Here is a 24130-nt window from a genome sequence, read left to right as displayed (position 1 = left end):
CAGCAGGAATAATCTAGGGCAGACTGTAGTCAGTGGGTTAGGGCACTAGCCTGGCATGCCTTTCAACCTGGAAAGAGCCTGCCACCCACTTTTCCTTCCTCTGTGGTTGCTTTCCGGATGCTTTTAAATTGCTCGAAGGTGCTTGGGGGCATGCTTCTGCCTTCTCATCCAAAACTTCAGAATGGCGTGACTCCTTTCCTCATCAGCTTGTGAAAGGGATTACTTTGTGTCTTGCTCCTGGGGAGGCCTGAGGGTTTTCCAACCCTTTTTAATGACATGGGTACCTCTTGAGCTTATAGTAGGTGACTTTTAGGGTACAGCCTTCACAATTTTGTTTCCTGTTAAGTTAGATGGCTTCCTGCTTGCTATCCCAGTTATCTTAATTTCCATTATATACACGAGTTTATTGTAGCCGTGCTCAAAATTCTGTGAGTCCACTTTGTGCTTCTAGTCTCACATGGACTAGTAAATCTAAGACAAGTGTAGATTTTGGGGGGATAAAGGCCGGAGTTTGGCAAGACTGAGGTTCCCTTCAGGAGAAAGTCTTCATTTTGGGGTTAGTGCACAACTTGGACAACTGAATCAAACCAGGTCCAACACAGGCATCTTGTCCTTGTTGAGATGCTTCACAACATCTACTGCATCAATGCTTGGCTAGGAGATGCAAGATGGTCAGAAGACCCATGTCATGCTTGGACTAGCACCTGCTGGGAAGGTGGGATATTTTAAGACAGCTCAACACTATTTGCCTCTGCAACTGAACTAGTAGTGCCCTAAGACTATTGCTGTTTAGGCTGAATGTGGTTAGACTGAGAAGTGGGAGGAAGAGGTTGTTTTCTTTGTTTCCCAAAGACATTTTAAAGAAAACGTGCTTTCTGTTTTATTTTCTTTATTGTAAGTGTATTTGATACCTAGCTTGATCATTACAGTTTTCATTTTGCAGCTGCCTCAGATTAAGTCTGAAAGGTTAGCTTGAGTTAATAGCTTTCTGGGAAGAGGGGGAGAAAGTTCGTTTTCTGGTTTCTCTCATACATATTAATAGCGGTGTGGAGCTGTGGGGCAAAAATTCATTACTGTTGGTTGTTAGCTGGTATGGAAATGCTGAGTGATGGTGGCACTTACGGAGCTGAATTGGTTTTGAAGAAGGAAAATTCTCTCTGGTAACTGATCCATGTGATCCTGTCTCCAGTAAAATGATTCCAGAATTGTGTTTAAATAGCCTTTGTGAGAGATGTACAGTCGTACTTATTTGTTACAGATTATTTGCTGGTCCTAATTTTTCAGAGAGGGTTCCTTTAATGCTGTGGAAATTGGTTGAGGAAGGCAGTGATGAGGGGAAAAATTTATAGTATTCCTCAGAGTTGTTCAAACCTGTTTAGATTTTGGAAGGCTAGATTGTTAAATTTGTTATGTTTTATTTCCAGGAACAGTCTAATTTTGTCTTGGTTATACTTTCTCCCACCCACATATACGTGGTCTGACTCCTCGTACTGTATTGCTCTTTAATTGTGTTTTGCTTCAAGGATCATCTGTAAGACTGTTGGTGACTGACTGCTTCAGATAAAGATATCATGATGGTCTTCGGCATCTTTAGAAGCTTCTGGAAATTAGTCTGTAATCATCTCCCTAATAATTGATGGTGGCAGAGGAAGTGGGAGCTGATATTATGTAATTGTTTTTCCTATGTTTTTATTATTAAAGCATAAATGCCCCATAGGACTGGAACGCTTCCCTCACCCTCTCACAAGGCTGTGCTGCAGCAGAGCTCTGCAATACCAATTACTGCGGGGACGGTTTGCTGTTCCAAATGAGATCATGATGGGGATGCTGGAAAACGAGTCTCAGAATGTGTTTCATGCTGTGAATACTTGAGAGATTTTGTTAGAGCGTGATACTTAGGTCTACAGGACTTATGTTTTTAATTAGAGAGGGTGTTAAAAAATCCACTTAGAATTTTGTATCAACATCTCTTGTATTCAGGAGGAAAATAGAAAATATTTCTTGATCTTGAAGTATTCTGGGAATATGTTGCCTATAGAACTCACTGGTATTTCTGCAACAAGATGATGTTACTACTTTTACTTTTTTTTCCCTGAAGGACAGGGACGGAGCACACATATTAGAGGCCTTAAAGGTATAGATAATCTGCTTGTCCATTTTTATACTGTGAGACAAAAAATGATTGGGATCTGACTAATTGCGCTTTTGTTTTACTGAGATTTTGATTCATTATGGCACAGACAGTATCATGTTGTCCTTTACTGAACTAAAAGTAAATCCACCAAAAAAAATCCCCTTTTGTTCTGCTGCTGAGGAACACTGTGGGCTGCCAAATCCTGGCAGTCTGAGTCACCACAGTCGTAATAAAGTGTTTGTACTTTCGCGGTCGCTGTTATTCACTGTCTTCTAATTTATTCATAAGGCAAAGGGACACCTACAGATTAAAATACTACTTTTTAAAGAAATACATGTTTATATTTCTGTTTCTACATGTTTATACGGAAATAACATTTGTCAAAAGAGAATTAAATACGCTTTGGTAATACTTCAAAGCTTCCAAGGAACAAATGGTATCTTTAACAATAAGAAATATATCTATTTAACAGATTCCATTTTCTGTGTAAGAGCAATGTTAGACTTCAAAAATGGATGGGATTGTTCTGAACTCCTTACTGAATTCTGCTGTTTTGGCCATCTGATCTGACCTGATAATGATCTGATAATCAGGGCAGACTGTTTCCTTCCTTAAAAAAAAAAAAAAAATGTTTTAAGGACAGAGACTCTGACCCTGAAAATGCTTATCTGTATTTTAACTCCTAATGTGTGGGCTATGACCCAGCAAGCAGCATAACTCTGTAATGGAATTCAGTTGTTTTCAGGATCACTCTGAAACAAAGCAGTCAAATATTAAGTTGCAATATTCAAACAAACTCAGAGTGACTGCACAGAAACAGCCGAGGGGAAGCAAGGTGGTTCTGAATCAATGATAGGTACCTGTAAGGCCACCAGGTACATTCCCTGACTCCACAGAAGACGTGTGCAGGTGTGCTGTGTGTGGCTCTGTGTACACAGTGATGGTCTGGCTGATGCACCCTCTTGCCTGTGCTTGGGCAGGAGGTGGGAGTTCTTACAGGTTCTTGATCCCATCAATGTGCATGGAGAGGAGATGAGTTTCCTTATAATTCCTTAATTCCTTAGCGATTCATGGGTAGGAGTCCTTATGATTTAGGCTTTTAACTCTTAATATCGTTATTGAGGCAGAAACAATGTTTTTTTTTCTTTCTATTGATAAAAGAACAACAAGGCTTTTATTTCTTTTTTGCCTGATACATAAGGAATTCTGTATGTTATTTACCTTTCCCTAGCATTGAGCTAATGAAATTTACACAGTTCTCTCAAAAAAGCACCAAATTTAGTAAGTCAGATCATTAGCTACTTTCCCTGACTGTCTTGTAGAGCTGCTGAAGGAAAGGAAGGTGGAGTGAGCTGGTGGGCACTGGGGTGCTGTGGTACACGTGTGGAAACTTGTGCAGCAGAAAGTACTATAATTTTAATGGCTGCTCTGCATCATACTGTCACTACAGTTGTTTCCCAAAGAGTCTCACATACTATTGATAGGACATTCACACAAAGATAGGAGATGGTAGATAAGCAAATGCAAATATATTACATGCCTTCTATCCTTCAGTTTTTAATACATTTTCTAGTGACAAGTTCAGCATGAAACACTTGGTGACAATTATATATGTGTTAAGTAAATGGGAGTTGATCATGGTATCCCTCTCTCAGGGTATGTATTCTCAATGCACTAAGGTAGAGATGAGTGAGTAGTAGCACAGCTCTGAGCTTCTTGATTCAGATGGCAAGGCAGTCCTGCTGGGGGTGCTGACTTCCTTTCTCTTCTCCCCCCCCCCCCCCCCCCCAAAAAAAGGAGAAAAGTGCTGCCATATGACTCACTTTAGAGAGAATCAGAAGAACAGGATTACAGGGGGAGGTTATTCAGGTAGCTCTGTTTCTTGTACATGGTACAAGACATTCTGCTTTCTGTGTCTAATGTGGTATTACTAGCAGAGTATGTGGTAGCATTTCCTTCAGCTTCATTCTTCCAATAACTCCCCCCCCCCCCCCCTCCCCCCCCCCCCCAGGATGAGACATTTTGAAGGGAAGTTGGATATAGATGGGTTTGGAAAGAAGATAAAAAACACAGTTCTCGGGGATTAAGCCATCCCCCAAACCTGCAGACACTTTCCTGCCGGTGGTTGAAGAATGACTGTGTGGTATTCTCCCATCTTGGGCAGTGACAGTAGGTGGGCATGCCAAAGTTGATTACTTAATTTTGCACTGTTAACAGTTTCATTTCCAGTTTTTCAGAAAACAGACCATTCCGGTGATTCTCAGAAAACTTGCCCAGAAATCAAATCTGGATATCTTGATGCCTTTCTGTGGCTGAAGAAGTCCTTGAGCCCACTTGCTGTGCAGTCTTACATTGACTTGCAGTGTATGGTAAATTTAGCAAGAGTTGCCCAACTTCCTTTGACATATTCTGACAAAAAGCATAGCCCTCACACTGATCTGGGTCACATTTTCTACATAGAGCTAAGACAGTAACAGCTCTAAGTTCCACCCAGCTTCTGCCATGGGTTACTAGGTGGTGTTTAATGCGCTCCTGGTTCATCATCAGAGTGTGCAGCTAGCATCAGGGCAGTCTCAAACTGTCAGCTTCAACCATGCTGCCAGCTGATGTCCTGTATGTGCGTGCATTCAAAGCCATCTCTGAGTCAATGATGCACAGTATTGATCAGCTTGGGTTTAGTCAGCCTTGTATGTTCCCTTTACGTACTGATGCTGTGAAATGATTTGGTATGGGGGCACGTAAATCAGCTGTCTCTTTCCTTGCTCAGTCCAACACCAGATGTTTTAGAAACCACAGCCGAATGGATCTACCTGTAGAAACCAGACTTTTTTTCTTTGACAGCTGTGAAGAGTGGAGATCTTTGACCCAAACATTTACCTTCTTATGAAATGAAGAATTTTGTCAAGGAGTTCTAAGGGAGCTGGAGAAAATGAAGATTTCAGTAATGAGCAGTCATTTTCTATCAGCATCCTTTTCTACTGTCAGTATAGGTATCCTGGGAACAGAGCAAAAGGACCATACTAATTCTGGATCTAAAGTCACTTTTTTCTTTTACTTTCAGGCTAGTTTTTTTTTTATTATTTTATTTATCTATATCAGAACTAGGATGTACGCCAAGATCTGTAAGAAACAGATGTCTGTCTCATGCCAGCAGTATTATCATAGCTGGGATTTAATAAATTTGTTACTTCACATATGTGGGAGGCTTTTTGGTTGTTTTTCTTTGAGGATCTTGATAGTGAGTTTTCTGTTTAATTGGAGTGACTGTCTTCAGTTGAGTGTGGATGTCAGTGTTGGGGTAGATGTGTCATCTTTTCATCTTTTTGAAAGACAGAAATTGTACCTGTCATTGAAGGCGCTATGATTAAAGTATTGCCAGGTAAATTAGGGTGTGGCTGTTCATCATCTGGGACTATTAGGCTGGAGCAGATGGTAGACTCACTGGACCAGATTGGCAGCCAATATTCCAACAGTTACAAATGGTTTGTCAAGGTTTTCTAAAATGATGTGCAGTTTTGTCTGTGCTGTGGTGGGTTGACCTTGGCTGGATGCCAGGTTCCTATCAAGCCACCCTGTCACTCCCCTTTTCTGCTGGACAGGGGAGAGAAAACACGAGAGAGGCTCATGGGTTGGTGTGAGGACAGGGAGAGATGGCTCAGCAAGGGCAACAGGCTCAACCTGGGGAAATTAGTTTATTGCCAATCAAATCGGAGTAAGATAATGAGAAGTAGGAAGAAATACTAAAACCACCTTCCCCCTACCCCTCTTTTCCTCCCGGCTCAACCTCCCCCCTGGTTTTCTCTTCCTCCTCCCGGCCGCGGCGCAGGGCGGGCCCGGGGCTGGGTCAGTCCCTCCCGCGCTGTCCCTGCCGCTCCTGCCCCTCCGGGGGAGGCTCCTCACAGCCTGCCCTGCCCCAGCGCGGGGCCCTGCCAGGGCAGGGGGCCCTCCACGGGCTGCCCCAGCCTGGGGCCCTGCCGGGCTGCGGTTCCCCACGCCCGGCCCCGCCGTGGGTCCCCCCGCGGGGCGCAGCCCCTCAGGCCCGGCCGGCCCCGGCGCGGGTCCCCGCGGGGGCACCGGCCCTGCCCGCAGCCCGGCCCCGGCCCGGGCTCCTCTCCCCGCGGGGCCGCGGGCCCTGCCCGGAGCTGCTCCAGCGCGGGCTGCCCGCGGGTCACAGCCTCCCTCGGGCACCCCCTGCCCCGGCGTGGGGCCCTGCCGGGCTGCGGGGGGGGAGCTGCCCCCCGGGGGCTCCGTGGGCTGGGGGCACAGCCTGCCCCGCCGGGGGCTGCGCCGCGGGCTGGGGGGAGCCTCTGCCGCGGCGCCTGGAGCCCCCCCCGGCCTCCTCCTGCCCTGCCCTGGGGGCTGCAGAGGCGTTTCTCACATATTCTAAAAGCTGCGCAGATATTTTTTCCCCTTCTGAAATCTGCTGTCCCAGGGGCGCTGCCACCGTCACTGACGGGCTGGGCCTTGGCCAGCGGCGGGGCCATCCTGCAGCCGGCTGGCGCTGGCTCCATCATCATGGGGGAAGTTTCTGGCGTCATCTCACAGAAGCCACCCCTGTAGCCCCCGGCTACCCAACCTTGCTGTGCAAACCCAATACACAGCGCCGTTACATTTTTAAGACTACTTCAAGGGAAGCAGCGTTGAGAATGGAGATGCATGTGTGATCTGTAGGTAAGCAGTTCTGTAAAGGGGTGTATGTTTTTGTACTGACAAAATGTAAATTTTTTTAGTACACTGTGACACTGGATAATCACTTCTATCTATACATAAAGTTTTAAGCACTGATTCTTGCTAAGGATAATATTTGCATCCAGATTTGCACCCTGGTAGGTGTATTTTCCTTTGGAAAAATTTTACATGCCTCTGTTATGTTCACAAATACTTCTTGCTTATGGGTGTTTTTTTGTGCAAAACAAGGGTAGATGTTTTAGGTGAAGGTTTGCATGAATTTTTTTAAAGTAAGTTGGGATTTCTGACTTGGAAGAAAGAAACAAAATTGTGACAACATATGTAAGTTTAAGAATTTTTTAAAGAACACAGATGTGTTCCTGAATTGCTGATCTTGTTAACTGAATTTCTTCCTTGCCCACCACCCTGATGTGGGTGAAGTTTGAAGAAGCAGCGTCTCAGCTGCTGCGTGTTAGGATGCTGTCAGTAGACCTATGCCCGCTTTAGAGGAGCTGAGAGTCAGGACCAATGTTCTGTTGCAGCAGTGCAGGCTTGCTGAAATTAAGAAGTCAGATGCTCATTTTCAGTCTGTCTGAACACATTAAAAAACTCCAAAACCTAGAGAGTGCAGATTTTCATGTGTGCTGCATATAATACATGTGGAAACACAAGTGCTCAACTGTTACACGTTTATTTGGTTCTGAAATGTGCTGGCCAGTTACAGAATTAACTTCTAAAAATGATGTTCTCCAGAAGCAACTGGGTACTATAATTGTGATGCATGTTCATAGTAGGAACTAAATAAGGAATGGATATGGCATGTGACTGTACTGTTACATTTTCGGTACTCTTGTGACACAGTTTTGTCCTGTGCCAACTAACACTGCCAGATAATGCCCAAACGCAGTTCTGGGGTTAGGAGAGATGATGGACCATTTCCAAAAGGCTATTTGGATTTGGCCAGGCTGTTTTGGAGTGACAGGATTTTATTTGTACAGCCATGAGCTGTAGCGTGCTTGGGTTCCAAGCCCAGAGCATGGCTATGTGCTCTGGTCTGTTTTATTTTCTGACACATATGTGGCCACAGATCTGCTTTCCAGGAAGCTGGGATTCAGCAGCTTCTTCGGGAAGGCAATGACAGGATTGTCTTTGTGTGCTTAGAGGTTAAGAGAAAAAAATCTATCAATCAAACCTGAAAGTGAGAAGCTGGGTCTGGAAAGCTGGAGAAATAATCCAGAGCAACTTAAAATCATAAAAAATCCGAGTTTCATGTTGTTTTTATAAGAAAAGCCCCAGGGAATACATAGGTGTAATTTGCCAATTTGAAAGTGCAGGTTTAAAGAAAAAACAAACAAACAAACAAACCCCCACCAAAACAAGTATGAAGAATTATGGCTGACATTTTAAATCAAAGTTAATAAATTAAATGTAAGCAGATATCATCTACAGTGTCCTCAACCACAGCATGTATATTCTGGCAGTAGTGTAAAACTTACCCCTGTCCTGAGCTTTGCCTTCTGTCAACTGAAGGAGCAGTAGCAACCTGCTAGCACAAACCTGACTTGGCATGATCTTTACGTTTTCCCTGGGAAATTCCTGTCTCAAGCAGATGTTTTGGCCCTCTTCTAATTGTCTGATTGCCTCCTGTCAAGGAAGTGCAAATCTAACTTTAAATTTATCAAAAACTGTAGGGTGTGGGTTCGTGGGGTTTTGTGTGTGAGTGGGGGTTTTTGTTGGGGTTTTTTGTTTATTGTTTTGTTGTGGGGTTTTTTTTTAAGCAGTATTGAAGCTATTAGCATCCTAATGACTTAACAGGGTCTGGTCCAACAGACAACTTTATGGGTTGACTCTAGTCTGTTGAGTGCTTCAGTCTGTTTCACCACCTCTCTTCTATATAGTAGTTGAGGAATAGCATAGGCTTCCTGGTGAGCTGGCCACATATCCCTCCACCTGGAAATAGTCCAGCAATCAGAAACTGAGCTCCTGATCCCCACATGGACAGTGATGGGCCAAGTACCATTCCTGGGCTGGGAATTCCTGATGTGATTTGTGGTTTGAGGGTTGCATGGGGAGAGAATCAAAGTTCGGGTCAGGAGGTTCTAAGGATGAGCTGCCTGGTTATTTTTATTTATTACCTGTATTACTATCAACATCTCTCACATCTTTCTGCATAATATTTAAATAGAATATTTATATTTAATATAAATATTAAATAATGACCCTGTACTTTTCAGTACATACATTGACAAGTGTGTTCTGCTGCTGCTCCCCTTTTTTTTTTTTTAATTAGTAGTAGTATCTTAAAGCAAAACATAGATTTATCACTTAATTTTGGAACATGTACTTTTTACTTTTGAGTAAAGGACTTCTAAAACAGGAAGTAACGTTGTTGTAGTTAGGATTCAGAGTCTGGCCTCTGATGCACACTTCATGTTATTTAACTCTTCTGCTTTGCCTTTGAACTACATTATGTAGTCCATTCTGTAATGCAACTTTACTTAACTCTTTATTTGCAAGTAGAATTAATTTACCATCTTTGCTATTTATGCTTTGTTGAATATGGATCATACAGCCTTAATTATTTCTTACACAGCAGGAAACTTTCAAAGTAGCAGCTGTGTTTTGCTTTAAGTCAAATGGGTTGTGGACTATGACTTCTCAAATCCCTGGGTGGATAATAAACTTTACTCCCAGCAGGTCCCCCAGGCTACTACACTGAGGGTACCAAACTGACTTCTGTGTTTCATTGTATAAATACATTTAACCAGGGATAAATTGACTTACTGGACATTACTGAAACAGTAAAAGAGAATTTTCTCTTCTGCATTAATATGATGGTTTGCCTCCTTGTTGCCATCCTTCCCTTAAAGCAGCATTGAGATTTTTGCTGAAGTTTCCAGTGTCTGCTTATTTCTGTCCATTTTTATCAAGCTGATGTTTAAGAAACGACCACTTTCCTTTCTACTCCAATGAATTCTCCTGAGGAGAAGAGCAGTTGCTTATAAACATATTTCTTCGCAGTGTTTATGTCAGAGTGCTGTAAGGAGTATCTCGATATCTAGTTATTTATAAACATGTTGAAGTGTTGTCCCTCTTCCTTCCCCCTGGCTTTTCTGTGGAAGACTCTGATACCAGTCTTGGACTGTTTATCTCCACTTCTAAAGGGATATTCCTTTTTAAAGACCCAAAACTGGAAATCTGAAGCTCTTTTCATCAGATAAGTTTATCCTCTCTCTCCCATGGCGTTTGCTTTCTCACTTGATGGCATCTCTATCAGTCCAAATGCCTTACTTCAGTGAACTTGCCTTGAAGCCTATTCCACACAGTTATTGTTTGTGGAACAAGAAGTACTTCCTGGCATTTTTTCATATTAGTTTTTTTTTTTTTTTTAATGTCCATTTCATACCTGTTCATCGTATTAACTCTATTAATTGGACTGACATTGGATTTACATTCCATTTGAGATTGTTTTAGTTGGATTTTGGTTTAGATTGGAAGAAATTTGGATATTTGGGATAAAATTTTAAAAAGGTTAAAAGCAGAATTCCAGAATGTAATATGTATTTTATTAAAAATCTGCTTCAGTTCTAGCTATACTACTTCAGTTGTGCTTAGGATAGTTATTCTGTGTAAGTTGCAGAGTTTTTTGTGATTTCATGATTCAGCTGAACAGGAGATACTCCTTGATAGTTGCTGGGATTTTGTTTCCAAAATTTAGTTTTTCTATATAGAGTGTGTTTCAGCTTCCAAAGTAACTGTGCTATAGTCTGTTTCCAAGCCACAGTCTGTAAGCTTTTTTTAAATATATTTTGCACCTGTTACATGAGAGCTTATTGTTGCCAGCACTCTTAATTTTCTCCAAATAAGCCAAGTTATGTAACAGAACAAACTGGTCTAACTTAAAAATAGTGAAATTATGAATATCCTTCAAGAAACTTCTCATTTACCTTTCTTTTGGTCTGTGTTAGATCTCAAGATTTTTAATTGACTCACTAGAGTTATGTGCTCTGATGAACATATAGGTTTTTTAAACAGTCCAATTCTTTTGTTTTGCATTACACACATTCTAAATTTTCTATCAAATATGTTTTATCTTCTGTTCTTGCATCTATTTCACAACTTCTGTCCTGTTTCATTTTCTATAGCAGTCTCTTCTTTTTATTCCATAGAGTTGCAGCCTGAATTTTTTTCTTTCCCACTTGCAATTAATTTAAAGGTTTCTGGAAGTTTTTTACCATAATTTAACCTTTAAGTTTTGTTCTAGAATTGATTAATTTTTCCTGAAAAACATTTCTGTTTAAATACTTCCATAGAATTTGGTGAGATACATCCCATTGCATTGGAAGGAAATGAAATAGTTGTTCACTCTCAGATTATGATTTTTGTAGTTACATTTCCTTTTAATACTTCCAGAAAGAAGTGGAAATTTAGTACCTTTTTTCCGTTACTAAGCTCTTTTTACTTCTGTTTTCTTTCTTGTGATAATGGATTGTGAGTTCAGTTAAACTGTGTTGCCTGTGGCTTCAGTGACTAAAACTTGATCTTTTAACATCAATGAACTCCTTCTGAAGTGGATGAAAGAAATTAATTGGGTCATGGCTCAAATAAGCACAGTTCTGCAGGTATCTGCCTTGGTATGAGATATTTAATTGATTGACTAATGTACTTAAGGTATTCAGCTAACAAATACTTTCCTGCCCTTTCTCAAACTGACATAAGGTCTTTTTTCATGTTGTGACATTCCTCCAAGGCCAGCTGATGTTATTTCAGCATAGTCTGTGCTAGACTTGTCCTTTCAAATCTAAATTCCATCTTTTCTATTTATCACAATCCTCTAAATTTCACAGTTCTCTTTCTTTACCTGCAGTGTTTCCATTTCTGTTCTTTCCAGTCTCTTCTTCCCATCTGTAATGCTTTCTCATAATTTTCATCCATTCTGTTCTACTGCCTTCACTTTCTGCCATTTCTGGTAGTAAATCTGCTTTCGTTTCTGTTTAATATGAATCTTGCTGTGTTGTTACTTAACCACTCTTTCCAGTCAACCTTAATTACATGAAGCTTGGAAAATACCTAAATGCTTAGTGGCTTGGGAGTTAATGTGGTTGATAAGTGGGATACCCTCTTTGAAACTTTCTCACAGATGCTCATTTAATTAGTGTTGGTGTTCCTGAGTCTTTCAGACTTGTCATTTTTGTTGTTGTTGGGTCAAGAGGGAAGAGGTCATATTTTCATTTACCTTCAACCAGTAAATGCTGTAGAAAACAGTGGTATCTAGAGCTGGTTTTTGCAACCCAATAGGGCTGGAGGTTCAGAAACTGTCTTAACTATATCACCGCTCCATAGGAAAAAGTGGTTTTCTGGGTTCTGTGAGGTGCTTCCAGTCCTTCTTCTGTCCTGAGGTGTTCCTGCTTTGCCTGTTCTTGGATGCCTCCTTCCTGGCTTCTTTCTTATGCATTTCTTTCTGCATTGGTCTCCAGAGTTAACCATCCTAAACGGTAACGGTGGTTCACTATCCTGATGTGCTGTGCTGTGCGAATAATTGGCCTTTTACTCTGGATGTAATGCACAGCAGCAGATACCTTTCAGCAGTACTCATTGCTTTTTTTTAAAAAAAAGGGGTATTGCGATGCTTTGAAGGCATTTAAGTAACTTTTCTGATTTTTACTTAGTAATTAAAAGACTTTCATTAATAACAGTGCTTTTAAACAAATTTTAAATTTCCACAGATTGCATCCTCTGTCTAAGTACTGGGAAGGCTCTGGATCATCTTAAACAAGGTAAGAGTCAACTCCAGTACTTTCTGTCTTGCACAGACCAGCTGTCTAGCAGTTGCAATTACCATAAATGATAAATGAAGACTCAGCCTCCCTTGAATGGCATCCTGTTACGTAGTTTTACTGTTGCACCTAACCGACACTTTCAAAATGCTATCTGAGCATAATATTTGTGCCTTGAGGTTTTTATTTGTTTGCTTTTCTTATTATAGAACAACAACTGAAAATTCTTCTTCCCATGTACTTTTTTCATTTACTCCACTGTTTGTTTTGAATCATTTCACTGTTACTGTTCTGGTCTGTGTAGACCCTGGGGACAGAATTGGCTTAGGCAGAAAATGGGATTTGTTCTCATCCCTTTTGAAGTCCTAGGTCTGTGGGGGTTTTAGGCCTTCTACTGCTTTCCTTGTGCCCCCACCACTAAATCTTGATCAGGTTCCCATCAAATGCTATGAAATTTAATGTTTAAACACCCTGCATTGCTACAGAACTGGAGAGAATTTGCAGCCAGCAGCAAAATAAAGAAAGGCTGAAAATAGATATTTTTTTTTTCCCTCCCTAGAGAAAGGGAGTTCCCTGTCTTGACCAGCTACTAATTGGTACAAAGGTTTGTTTACACAGAGGAGCTATTCCTAATTAGTTCCCTATGTGGGTGCTCTACTTGGGAAATTAGTGTTACATTCTGATTTAATTTAATCTGCTTTTATAATGAATTGTTATAATTTGCAGTAAGGAATACATTTTTAGAAGGGAAGAAAAAAAATCTGCAGTGCACCGCTCCTGAGTTTCAAAAGATAATTCCTCTTTAGGCAGCGATCAAGCAGTCTTACTATTTTTGAATTAAATTATTGAAAATCCATCATTAGCTTAGAACCATTTTTTAGTCATATCTTTATAAATAAAACAGAAAGCAGAATAAATAAAGCAGAAACACAACCATGTGTTTTTCAAAGCCAAAACTTAATTCAGCTGATTTATGGACCTGGTGACTTGACCTTTATTTCTCATAGTCGTGAGGACAGTGAACCAGAATATTTGGGAAGAGTGTTTGTGGAGTTCTATTAGTATTGTTGAGGTTATGCTTGAAATGGAAGTTCACTTCCAAGCTTTTCTGTAGCAGAGTTCTTTTTTTTAGTGGACTTCACCTTTGTTCTGGGAGCAAACTTGTATCTTTCTAAATTATTTTATTTATAGAGAGTTGAAAAGTAACATAAGAATAGCTGTCCCTATAGATACTTGTGAAGGACCCGTTTCCCTTGTTTTTCTTTCAGTCCCCCACCCCCCACTTGCAGAATGAAATTATTGCTGTTAGGCATTTAAATTACATTCTTTATTTCAGTAATTTCAAAAGACTGGAAAATCCATTTCTAAACTTAGAAGCACTTCAACCAGACTTCTTTCAATGTAAATACTGTTTTAAATAAATATAGCCTTTATAATAAATAGCTAAATATTTCAGAAATATATTTTCATTTTCATTATTTCATTATTATTTCTTTTAATTCTTAAAATAATGCATACTGGTACCAGTGAACATAATTTTCCTTTGTCTGTACCAGTCTTGGCAACAGCTTATTTTAAAATCCATATTAAATTGAATGTGTTCTGCAGAATTATATGGGATAAAATTTAGTTAAAGTACCTGATCATTTCAACCCAGCAGCATTTGTGAATGGTATTACTTCAGAAATTTTTGGACATTACAAATTTCACTTTGAAAAGAATGATTTCCATTTTCTATGGACATTTCCTTTTTAAGCTAGAAAATTTCACCTGAAACTTCAGAGAAGGAAAAGCATAGTGATCCCAAATGTAATCTTGAATGTTTTTCATGACAGACGGACATTGAATGTTTAGCAACACCTCTTTGGATTTTTGAATGTGAATTGGAACCACTGTATTTCTAGGTAAGACCTAACCAAGTGTTTGTGTTAAGTACCCCCTTTCTTTTATACATTAATTGTGGGAAAGCTAAGAAGTGCAATATGCTGGACTTCACTTTGTACAGAGTGTGTATGTCTTACATTGAGTGAATCCAATGTTATTTTGAGGTTTTAAATAATAACAGTTCAGTTCTGCTGAATTTTTATATTCCTGGAGGGAAACCACACCTGCAGCTCTGCATGGTCCATCTACGTATGGGATCTATTTTTATGATTGGATGCGTAGTTGTTTGATTAATTTGTTGCCAGTCAAAAGTGGTAGTTCAGTTGCGTCTGCCCCTTCTCTTGCATTAATACTTGTACTCATCCTGAATGTGCTGGTTTAGGGTGTTTGCAGCTGGAATTCTACAGGATTGCAAAGTCTTTCTGGAGGATTAGTTTTCTGTCAGTTCAGACCTCTGTGTCAGCTCACTGTGGACTCAAACAGGTACTGGTGTCGATGCAAGGAAATTGGTGCCAGTACTTGCAGCAACAAATTGGATTTTGGCTTTGAACATCTCACTTCTCTGCGTTCTAAGAAAAGATTTGGTACATGAGGAAGACTAAGACTAAGAAACTAAGTAAACAGCTGTGGACTTCCATATCTGAGGAGGAAGCAGAGGGTGATGAAGAGCTAGAAGGTTTTGATCTGTAGGTGTAATTACAAAAGAATTTGTCACTGAAGGTTACCTTCTTAGTGAAATACTAGAGGCTGCGCCAGTTTCATTACTCATGTTTATTGCATAAATTGTCACGGAATCACAGGATGGTCAAGGTTGGAAGGGACCTCGGGAGATCATCTAGTCCAAGCCCCTGCTAAAGCAGGCTCAGCTACAGCAGGTTGCACAGTCACATCCAGGCGGGTTTTCAGTGTCTCCAGAGCAGGAGCCTCCACAGCCTCTCTGGGCAGCCTGTGCTGGTGCTCTGTCACCCTCAAGGTAAAGAAGTTCTTCCTCATATTCAGATGGAACTTCTTGTGTTGCAGTTTGTGCCCATTGCCCCTTGTCCTGTCACTGGGCACCGCTGAAAAGAGCCTGGGCCTGTCCCCTTGGAACTTGCCCTTAAGGTATTTGTAGACATGGAGAAAATCCGCTCTTAGTCTTTCTTCTCCAGGCTAAACAGGCCCAACTCTCTCAGCCTTTCCTCATAAGGGAGAAGCTCCAGTCACCTCATTATCTTCATAGCCCTGTTACAGGGGACAGAAGGGAGATCTTGGTGTCATACTTCACATGTGGCCAAGCTGTGGCCGGCATGGTGCTGGGGCTCCAGGGCTACAAGTCACTGACACTTGTTCTAGCAGTTCTGACCCAAACATGCTGTTATTTGCCAGCTCTTCCTGGACTTGGGAAATGTGAAGTGGCCATGATGTTGGAGCTGGGTGGTTGCAGCATGTAACACTTAAAATCCAAAAAGGAATAATATTTTAATTTATTGTGGGAAGTAAGGCCATGTGAGATGGTGGCTTTCACCCACTGGTTTCTTGGAGAGATGGAAACCATCGAGTATGGAGAGGACTCTTTAAGCTAACGCTACTTTAGTAACAGTGAATGCTGTCATTAATTCAGCTGCCGTGAGAGGCATCCAACAACCACAGAAACTTGAGTTTGTTGCAGGTAAAAACATGCCCAACATGGCAGCAGCCTGACTGGCTTTCTATCAAAGCAGGTTTGCAGTAGCCAGGTGAACCCAGGGATCTCAGTGGCAGTCTATCAAAGTAAATGTGTTAATCATGTTGGATGTTTGTTCCAAAAAAAATACAGCTGCCTGCAGAGGAGTTTCGAAGGTGCAGGGATCAGGTTAAGGCCACAAAGGATTCTTGTGGATGTGGAACTGGCATAGTTGAAAGACAGTGATGTTCCTGTTCCATTTCACCGGGTGAGTGAACAAACTGAGGTCCAAGGGAGGAGGGGGATGCGAGGTGAGGAAGGAGAGACTTAGCAAGGTTAAAGACTATAATCATAGCTTTGACAGTCTCTGCAGTGTAGGACATTACTCTTTTCTACAAGGACTGTATACTTAACCAGTAAAGCCACTTTGTCTATTTTGTTATTACAATTTATTTTTTCTTGTGAAAGGCCTTCCAGACTTCTATTTTGTTACAGTCATATAGAATTTAAAATAGGAATTATGTATATGACATACCTATTAAATTCTATAAAGATAGCATTTCAACTAAAATTTAAGGTGCATTCTAATTTTTAAGTGAAGGGCAATCTTTCTGAGCTGGAGAGGAGGGGATCTGAAAAATAATGCTCTGCATGGGCTTATCCACCCGGGAAGGGGGTGGGGGTGGGGAGGGGAGGGCAGGGAGTGAGGGGAGCTGAAGGGAGATCTTAAGAGACAGGAGAAGTAGAGTAAAAAGGAAGAATAAAAGGAAAAATGGTAGGAATGGAGATGAATACTAACAGAAGAAACAGGAAATGATGAGAAACAGGGAGGGTGAAATGAGGAAATAAGAGATTTGCTATATTATAGATTACTTTAAATGTAGCCCATAGAAAATTAATATCTCTACAGTGTAGTTCACTGCTTTTAGTAATTCCATTGGTAAGAAATAATAAACTGGTAGGAACTACAACTGGTAGGAAAGATTTTTCAGTAATTTATTTTACCTGATAGATTTTTTGAAGTTCTGTTTGCTGTTAGAGACCTTTCGCAGATACTGCCATACTATTGTTTGAAAATGATGCCGTTAAATATGCCTTCAATGACCTTAAAGATTGACTCTTTCAGAAGACTATAACAAAATAAGAACTGTAGAAGCATCTTAAACAATTTTTTTCCAAAAGAAAAGGTTCTGAAAATCAAATCTTAATATGACAGTAACAAGCCAATAATAATTTCTAAATACTAATGCAGCAGAAGTTTTTTTGTGCTCATAGCTGTGAGCTGCATGAGCTGTGCTGGAAGTCTTACGTGATAAGGTTTTTCATTTCTTGGTGCAAAGAGGATTGAATCTCATAGGCCGTTTTTAAAATGTCCAGCATCCCTTACAACTGTTCCAAAAAGCATGACATGAAATACTGTTTCAATTCTCCAGAATTTGAATTTTCTTACCAGATTAAGTATTTCTATTACTGTTTGGAGAAATGGTTTTCTGTGTACATATGCATGCGTATGATGATCTATTAAGGTAATTTAAAAAACATTAGGGGGCAGGAGATCGTGGGGTGGGAAGAGTTTTCATTGTCAGTTTCCTGTTTTCTAACAATACATAGGAAGGTTTCTTATATGATGGCAAGCGTAAGCTGAAAGATGAACTATGATGATGTTGATACTCAGGTCTTTGGATAATAAGTATATTTTCAAAATAGTGACTGGCTGACAAGAATTGGGCATCATTTTCTACCAAAACTAGTGTGAGCTACTAAGATGAAGTTAGCAATGCAAGGAGAGCATCAGCAAATGTGTAACCTAATTCAGACAGCTAGGCTGGATGCCTGAAGTACATTTTGGGAAGCTTCACTAACTGTAAGGAGTCTGGATTGATGGTTAGGTGCCAGAATTAACATCTAAAGCTGAATCTCTAGAGTGAATTTGTACTTCACACACAAATGTGTCCTTAGGGACCACCTAAGGCCATGATAACTTTTATTAACTTCTCAGCCTCTTTGATAAAATGAAGAGCAGTGTGGTCATGGAACTTCAGAATGCATTTGAAACATTTTTTTAGAAAATAATTCGAAGTTCAGATGATAATATTTCACGTCTGTTACTGTGCAGTCTTTGAGAGATTCTTTTTTATGCTCATGGAATATCTTGTATGGGTGTGTTCTGTATTGTATTGTTGCGAGTACCAGTATGTAATCAGGTTTTCAACACAGATTACTAGTTAATTCATTGCCAGGTGTTTTACAGATACAGTGCATAAATGTGTTTCAAGGAGAAATGTGAAGTACTGTGGCAGCTGTTGTTCGCTGCCTTGCGTTGTTGGCCAGATGTGTTTTACAAAGAAGTGGGCACACTCCTAATCTGGAATTCAGCTTTAGGCCTGATTTTGGTCTGTAATGGTAGTCTGTGACTCAGTCAGAGCCTAAAATTAAAATGCTTTTCCTGAATTTTGCATCCTCAGAGGAGGATGTGTTCCTAGCAGGTGTTAATGAAGAGGTGTTTGCCATGAAACTTCATGAAGTTCTTGAAATTAAGGGTAGAATTTTTCAAAAGTAGCCAAAGATGCAGACTACTCACTTCTGAAACAAAGGCTCTAATTTTTCACCAATAGCAAAAAGTAAGGCTATGTATTACCTTCTTTTTTTTTTAATAAAAAAAAAACTCTTCCAAAGAGATTTTTCTTCCATGAAGAAAAATTGCAAACTTTTTTAGTGTTCACCTTCATTAACACAACTTGCTGACTTCCTTCCTCAGCTGCAGTTATTCCTACACTCAGAGGTCAGAAAAGAGCAAGATCAACAAGCCACACATCTGGCTGTCTCTCTTTCCAACTGGAACAAAGAAACAATTTTTTTAATGGCTTTTTGAGTTAATTGTAAACAATTTGGTTTTGGAGTCGCTGACTTGCAGCAAATGTTTGTCGTAGGCGGATGTAGGGAAAAAGGACTATGTCCTAATGCAATTCCTCCGTGGCCAGTGAGGGAAAAAAGATCACTTTAAAAAAGAAAAAAGGCATGTCTTGATCCTTGTAGCATTAAAGTATGTTCAGAATTTTGAATGCATGTATAGAATGTTTCACAAGCTTAAAATACATGCTTTGAGGAGGCAGAGACAGAAATAGTTGCTCATTTCATTTTCCTATTTTCTTTTGTATGTAGTAATACTGATATTTTTCCCCCCTTTTCTTGTCAGTAGCTGTTTACGTATGAACAAATTGACAGTGATGAAAGACGAGAGACAAACAATAGGAATAGGGGGAGAAAAACTTCTAAAATGAGAGTTCTGTTCTAGTATTTTTTGGTGGTGTTTATACTGTTCCTGAATGCTTTTTTCCAGTAAAGATTTCTTTTAAAACTGTTTACAGTCATTAATCATTAAGTATATTTTTGAAAATTAATCTTTAAATAATTAGTGAAACCTAATACTTCTTTTACTTTCCAATTAGTATATTTTTTTTAATACTCTCTAGCATCAGATAGCATCAGTTTTTCTAATTATTAGATTTACTTTTTTTAAAGCATTGTAGCTAAAGTAAAGTAAATGTCTGGTGTGACTTTTGTACTTCTACACTTTTCAACAGGAAATACTAGAATTGTTGATGTACAACACTTCTGAAACCCCAGCTACTTCTAAAATACCTTGTTATAGCTTTATATGTTAAATTTGAGCTCCTATTACTCCAATATTTTGGTTACTTCGTTTAATAGGTCTATTAAGACAGTTTTATTGCCAACCTGACCATTGTGCTAAGTATTTACGCATGTCTTGATATGAAAAGTAAATTGGTAATGCTGGTTTTGACTGTTTGGAATGATGCTTAAATTTATGACAAACAAATACATTTTATTTGGATGATTAATTTTATCTCATCAATTTGTAGGATGTGAAATACACTGTACTATGATTATTTTTTGTCAAATGTAGGTGTTTGAGTTGATAATGCCACTTAGTGGATAACAGCTTTAACTGCAGCCCTTTTTTCAAAACCAAATCAGGCTATCTTGATTTATATCCGAGTTTTCCTCCTGACTAGAATATGCTGATCAGAGTGTGTTTTCAAAGGACCTTTTATTATCATCCCCATTTTGGGAAGTTAATTATAGCCAATTCAGTTTCTGGATGAAGTGTATTAAAATGTAGGAATCATTTATGACAGAATTTTAAACTTACAGGAAAACCAGGATCATCTTATTTGCATACTTAATGTGTTTGGAAAGATTAAACAGACTTGGACTTTTGCACTGGTTCTTTAGGTTGATGAAATGTAATTGGTAGTATGGTGATAATTCTGGTGTTTTAGGCAATGCTTTGGTTTGCCTCTTACGGTTGGAAGGTTGGTGGCTGGGCAAACTGAACTAGAACAAGCAGATTCTTCAAGAATTGAATTGAAGAGGACCTGATTGAAAGTTGTTAGTGCCTTTTCTTGGATGATGGTGTGGAGGGCATACACAAAGGGGAGTATAGTACTGGACTGTATCCCGCTTTAGTTGGTCTGCTTTTGTAGACTTCAAATAATTCTGCTTTGGAAGATCAGAAAAGTGAGAGAGACACCAAATGTCTGTTCCAGCAGTGTCATTTACAGCTATTGCTTCTTGAATGTATTCTTTTCATAAACATTCTTCTTTGCCAAGTAGTTTGTGTTAATATCTTAATGTGCTAAGTGTTAATAACTTGGTGTAAACTTTAAATATATAAAAATTCAAACTTTATCTGAGACCAATGCATACATATACACACATAACATATAGTTTATATTCTGTGTATATGTATATATTCTTCTAATATCAGTGTATTAAAAAAATCTGTTCTATAATAAAACAATACTATTTTTTGCAATTTAATGGGTTTTTCATGGAAAAGGTTTTTTGCAGTCTTGTAACATAAATTGATTTAGGTCTTTCCATTCCTTTTCAGTCTTTGAACAGTGTTCTTTGAACTTTTTTCCCCTAAGTAAATTTCCATTACTTCCCATCAACCCTAATAATCTTCAATCACTGAGCATTTTTTTTACTTAATTTCTCAGGCTTTTCTGAAGTTTTCAGTTTAGTAAGTCAGTTGAATAAATTGTAACTAAAATAGTGGTTGGCTCAAAGGAGAAGGAAGAAAACACAAATCCAATTTCCAGGCATGTTTCAGTGCTGTATTATAGGCTGGTTGTATTAAAGATGAAGACTGAAAGACAATACAAAGGCTTTTGTTGGCTTAGAGATTTTCTGAAAAATAATGTTAGTATCTTTCATTTGTTTATCATGAACTTGGGAGTAATTGAGGGGGGTTTTCTGCTGCATCCTGTCTTTCAGAGAACACCCATGATCTAAATCCTGAGCTAAGAGGAACTTCAATTTCACGACTCTTGAGTGCTGAAATCACACAGGCTTTCTTCCTCCCCATACCTCTGTATGCTGTGCTGTTGTACAATGCTTGTGTTTCCAGGTACCTAGAGTAGGTAGATGGCTTTGAGTCAGCAGGCAGAAAGTGTTGGTTAAGTAAATTATTATAATCTTGATTTTTTTACAGTTTTAATCTTGATGTATCTACTTTTTTCCTGTAACAAGCAACTAATTCTCAGTTCTTGGTTAAATACACGCATTTGCAACTCTGTGTGCACATGTATGTATGTGTACATTACGTGCATTTGTGTGTGTTGCACGTGTAGCTTTTATACAATTTAAGTTTTCCAACAAGGTTCTGAAAATATTTTCAAATTAATTATTTAAGTAGTTGTATATAATTTGAAATTTTCTCAGAAACTAATGAATATTGCCTTTACAAGGGTGTATTTCTTTTGCATGTGACTTACGTCAGCTCTTAAGTGTGAATGGTGGGTTAGTTGAAAATGAAACAAGGTTCTTAGGTCATTTTAATGCAAAAATAAAACCTATTTTCTATGGTGTCTAGTTTTAAAAGGCATGGTTTGCCTTTTGGACAGTTTTCAGCAAAGGCAGTAAGAAAATCTTGGCTGTAACTACCTTGTCTCTTTTTTGATTGCAGATAACTGGCATTTTAAAGTTGGTGTACCTCATCCCGTGCATCTGTTTTTTAGTCAAAGACAATGAAAGGAAAAGCAGATTTCTTCTTTCTCAGCTGTTAGTGTGCTTTTTAACTTCAAAATAAATAATGCTAATTGAAACTTTTTAAATAAGGGTAAATGAAAACGGTGTTTCTGTTCACACGGAGAAGGCAGGGCTGCTGCCAGGGGCTGGTGTGGCACGTGTTGGTGCCAGGCTGGGATGCCCTGCTGAGAACACGCGCCAGCCTCGGGACGTCACTGTCTGCTGAGCCTGGTCACCTCTTTGAATGCTGTTTCTCATTCAAGCAGAAATGTTAGTTGTCATCATTTTAGAGGCAGTCACAGCTACTTTTAAACTAAATTCTGAGTTCCAGTGGGAGGAAAGGGAAGGCAGTATAGTTTTTTAAAATAATAGCACTTGTTCTGAAAGGGGGTTAGGAACATACAACCTAGGTTAGTTTGGCTTTGGTTTGAAATGGAGGAGCGGAGAAGGTCCCCTGCCGATCCGTGAGCTGCAGTCGCTGCCGAAGCCCCGGCGGTGCAGGCGCCTGGTGGCTGAGCGACCTGCGTGAACGGCCCGACCTGGCAGAACTTTTGCGATGCCCCTCACACGGCTACCAGGGGACAGTGCGACACAGCGGCGGCCGGGCGCCGAGGCCTAACGGTAACAAACCGTTTCCGCCGTGCTCACCGGTTTCTGCTTGGAGCGAGCGCTTTCCTGTTGCTCTGTGTGTGTCCCCCCGCCCCCAGCCCGCCCGGCTTGCCCTCGGGCAGCAGCCGGTGGCCGCCGTGGTGGCCGCGGCGGGGCGGCAGCAGGGGGCGCCCCTGCCCCGCGCGCGGGCCTTGGCGGGAACCCCGCCCCGCCCCGCCCCCCGTGTGACGGGCCGCGCCGGGCTCGCGCGCGCTGTGGCGGGGCGGGCAGCAAGCGGGGCCACCGGCGGGCTTCGAGGAATCGCCACACCGATCTGCCAGTCGGCTGAAAATAGAATTTTTTATATTTTTTTTTATGGCGAAGTAGGGGTTAGGGTACGAAGTCACTACTGTGCATCATTTTTATTGTCTTAATATAAAGTTACTGTGCGGGATTCGTCGCTAAATTAAGAATAGCTTCCAGTAGCGCTTTGAGTTAATTACTGCAGAATCCATCAGGGTCAGTGTGCTATTTTAATTTCCATGTAGCTTACAAGAAGTCTTAATTTTTTAATTAAAAGGATGGTTTTGATTCAGCACCATCCACAGTACTCCTTCCTTATTTGTCATCTTCAGTAACAGCAGACTTGTTAACATAACGAAAAAAGTTGCAATAAGTTTTTAGCAGCTCATGTTGTGGGGCACAAAAGCTTGTTTGGCATTTTGTGTAAGTAAAACCATACGATTTGAAAATAGATTTACTAGGGAATGTACTTCTTAAAGTATTGGCCGCAATGCAAAATTAAGACTCTCTTTATGTTTACATCATTAAGAGGACTAATGTGCTTGTCTGTTAACTAAGCGTAATTTTCAAGGCAGGCTATTTTGCAGAAAAATGCCGTGAACCCGGTCCACACCTGTATGTTTTAATGAACTGAGTGTTTAATGTGAAAGAATAGGAATTTAATAAGCTAGTATCAGAAGGGATTAAAAAATGACACAAAGCTAATTAAGGAAAAAGGAGAAGTTTTACTGGAATCTATACTTTTCTGTCACTGCTGCATAATTACAAATTAGTGTTTTGGAGAAAAGCTGTTCTTATTCAATGTTCAGTCCCCTCATCCCATAACTGGACTGTGAGAGCAATCTTTGAAAAAATCCGGAGTTTAGCAACTTTATAAGCTGCTTTATGTTTAATTTATAGTCCAGTATAATGATTAAGTACTTTTTTCATCAGCCTTTCTGCTTACAAGTCCATCTGCATTTGTGGGATTGATTTGAATTTATTTTTTTCCTTCGAGCAGAGTATTTTACATTTGTATTTACTGAATTTCTTAAGGATAGTATCTCCAGTTTATCAAAGTGATTTTGAATTATGATC

The 24130-nt window shown here is 40.0% G+C and overlaps 1 protein-coding gene across 9 annotated transcripts in view; it reads left to right on the top strand.

The window, feature by feature from the left end:
* The window catches only part of CYRIA (CYFIP related Rac1 interactor A), a 74789-nt gene that overhangs the window by 5459 nt on the left and 45200 nt on the right, over positions 1–24130 (top strand). For 6 of the 9 annotated variants that reach the window (XR_013928634.1, XM_080390523.1, XM_080390519.1 and 3 more), the window contains exons 2-3: positions 12529–12579; positions 14415–14483. The exons of 2 other annotated variants lie outside the window; for them this stretch is intronic. The gene's annotated coding sequence lies outside the window, so the exon portion shown is untranslated. Of the gene's footprint in view, positions 1–6490; positions 6806–12528; positions 12580–14414; positions 14484–24130 lie in introns of those variants that run through there. One more of the 9 variants, XM_080390517.1, reaches the window with a different exon arrangement.

This window comes from Falco punctatus (genome assembly GCF_963210335.1).
Source record: "Falco punctatus genome assembly, chromosome: 5".
In the NCBI taxonomy this organism is placed as follows: domain Eukaryota; kingdom Metazoa; phylum Chordata; class Aves; order Falconiformes; family Falconidae; genus Falco; species Falco punctatus.
Note: the sequence above shows the minus strand (reverse complement) of the source record. Positions and strands in the feature narration are given on the sequence as shown.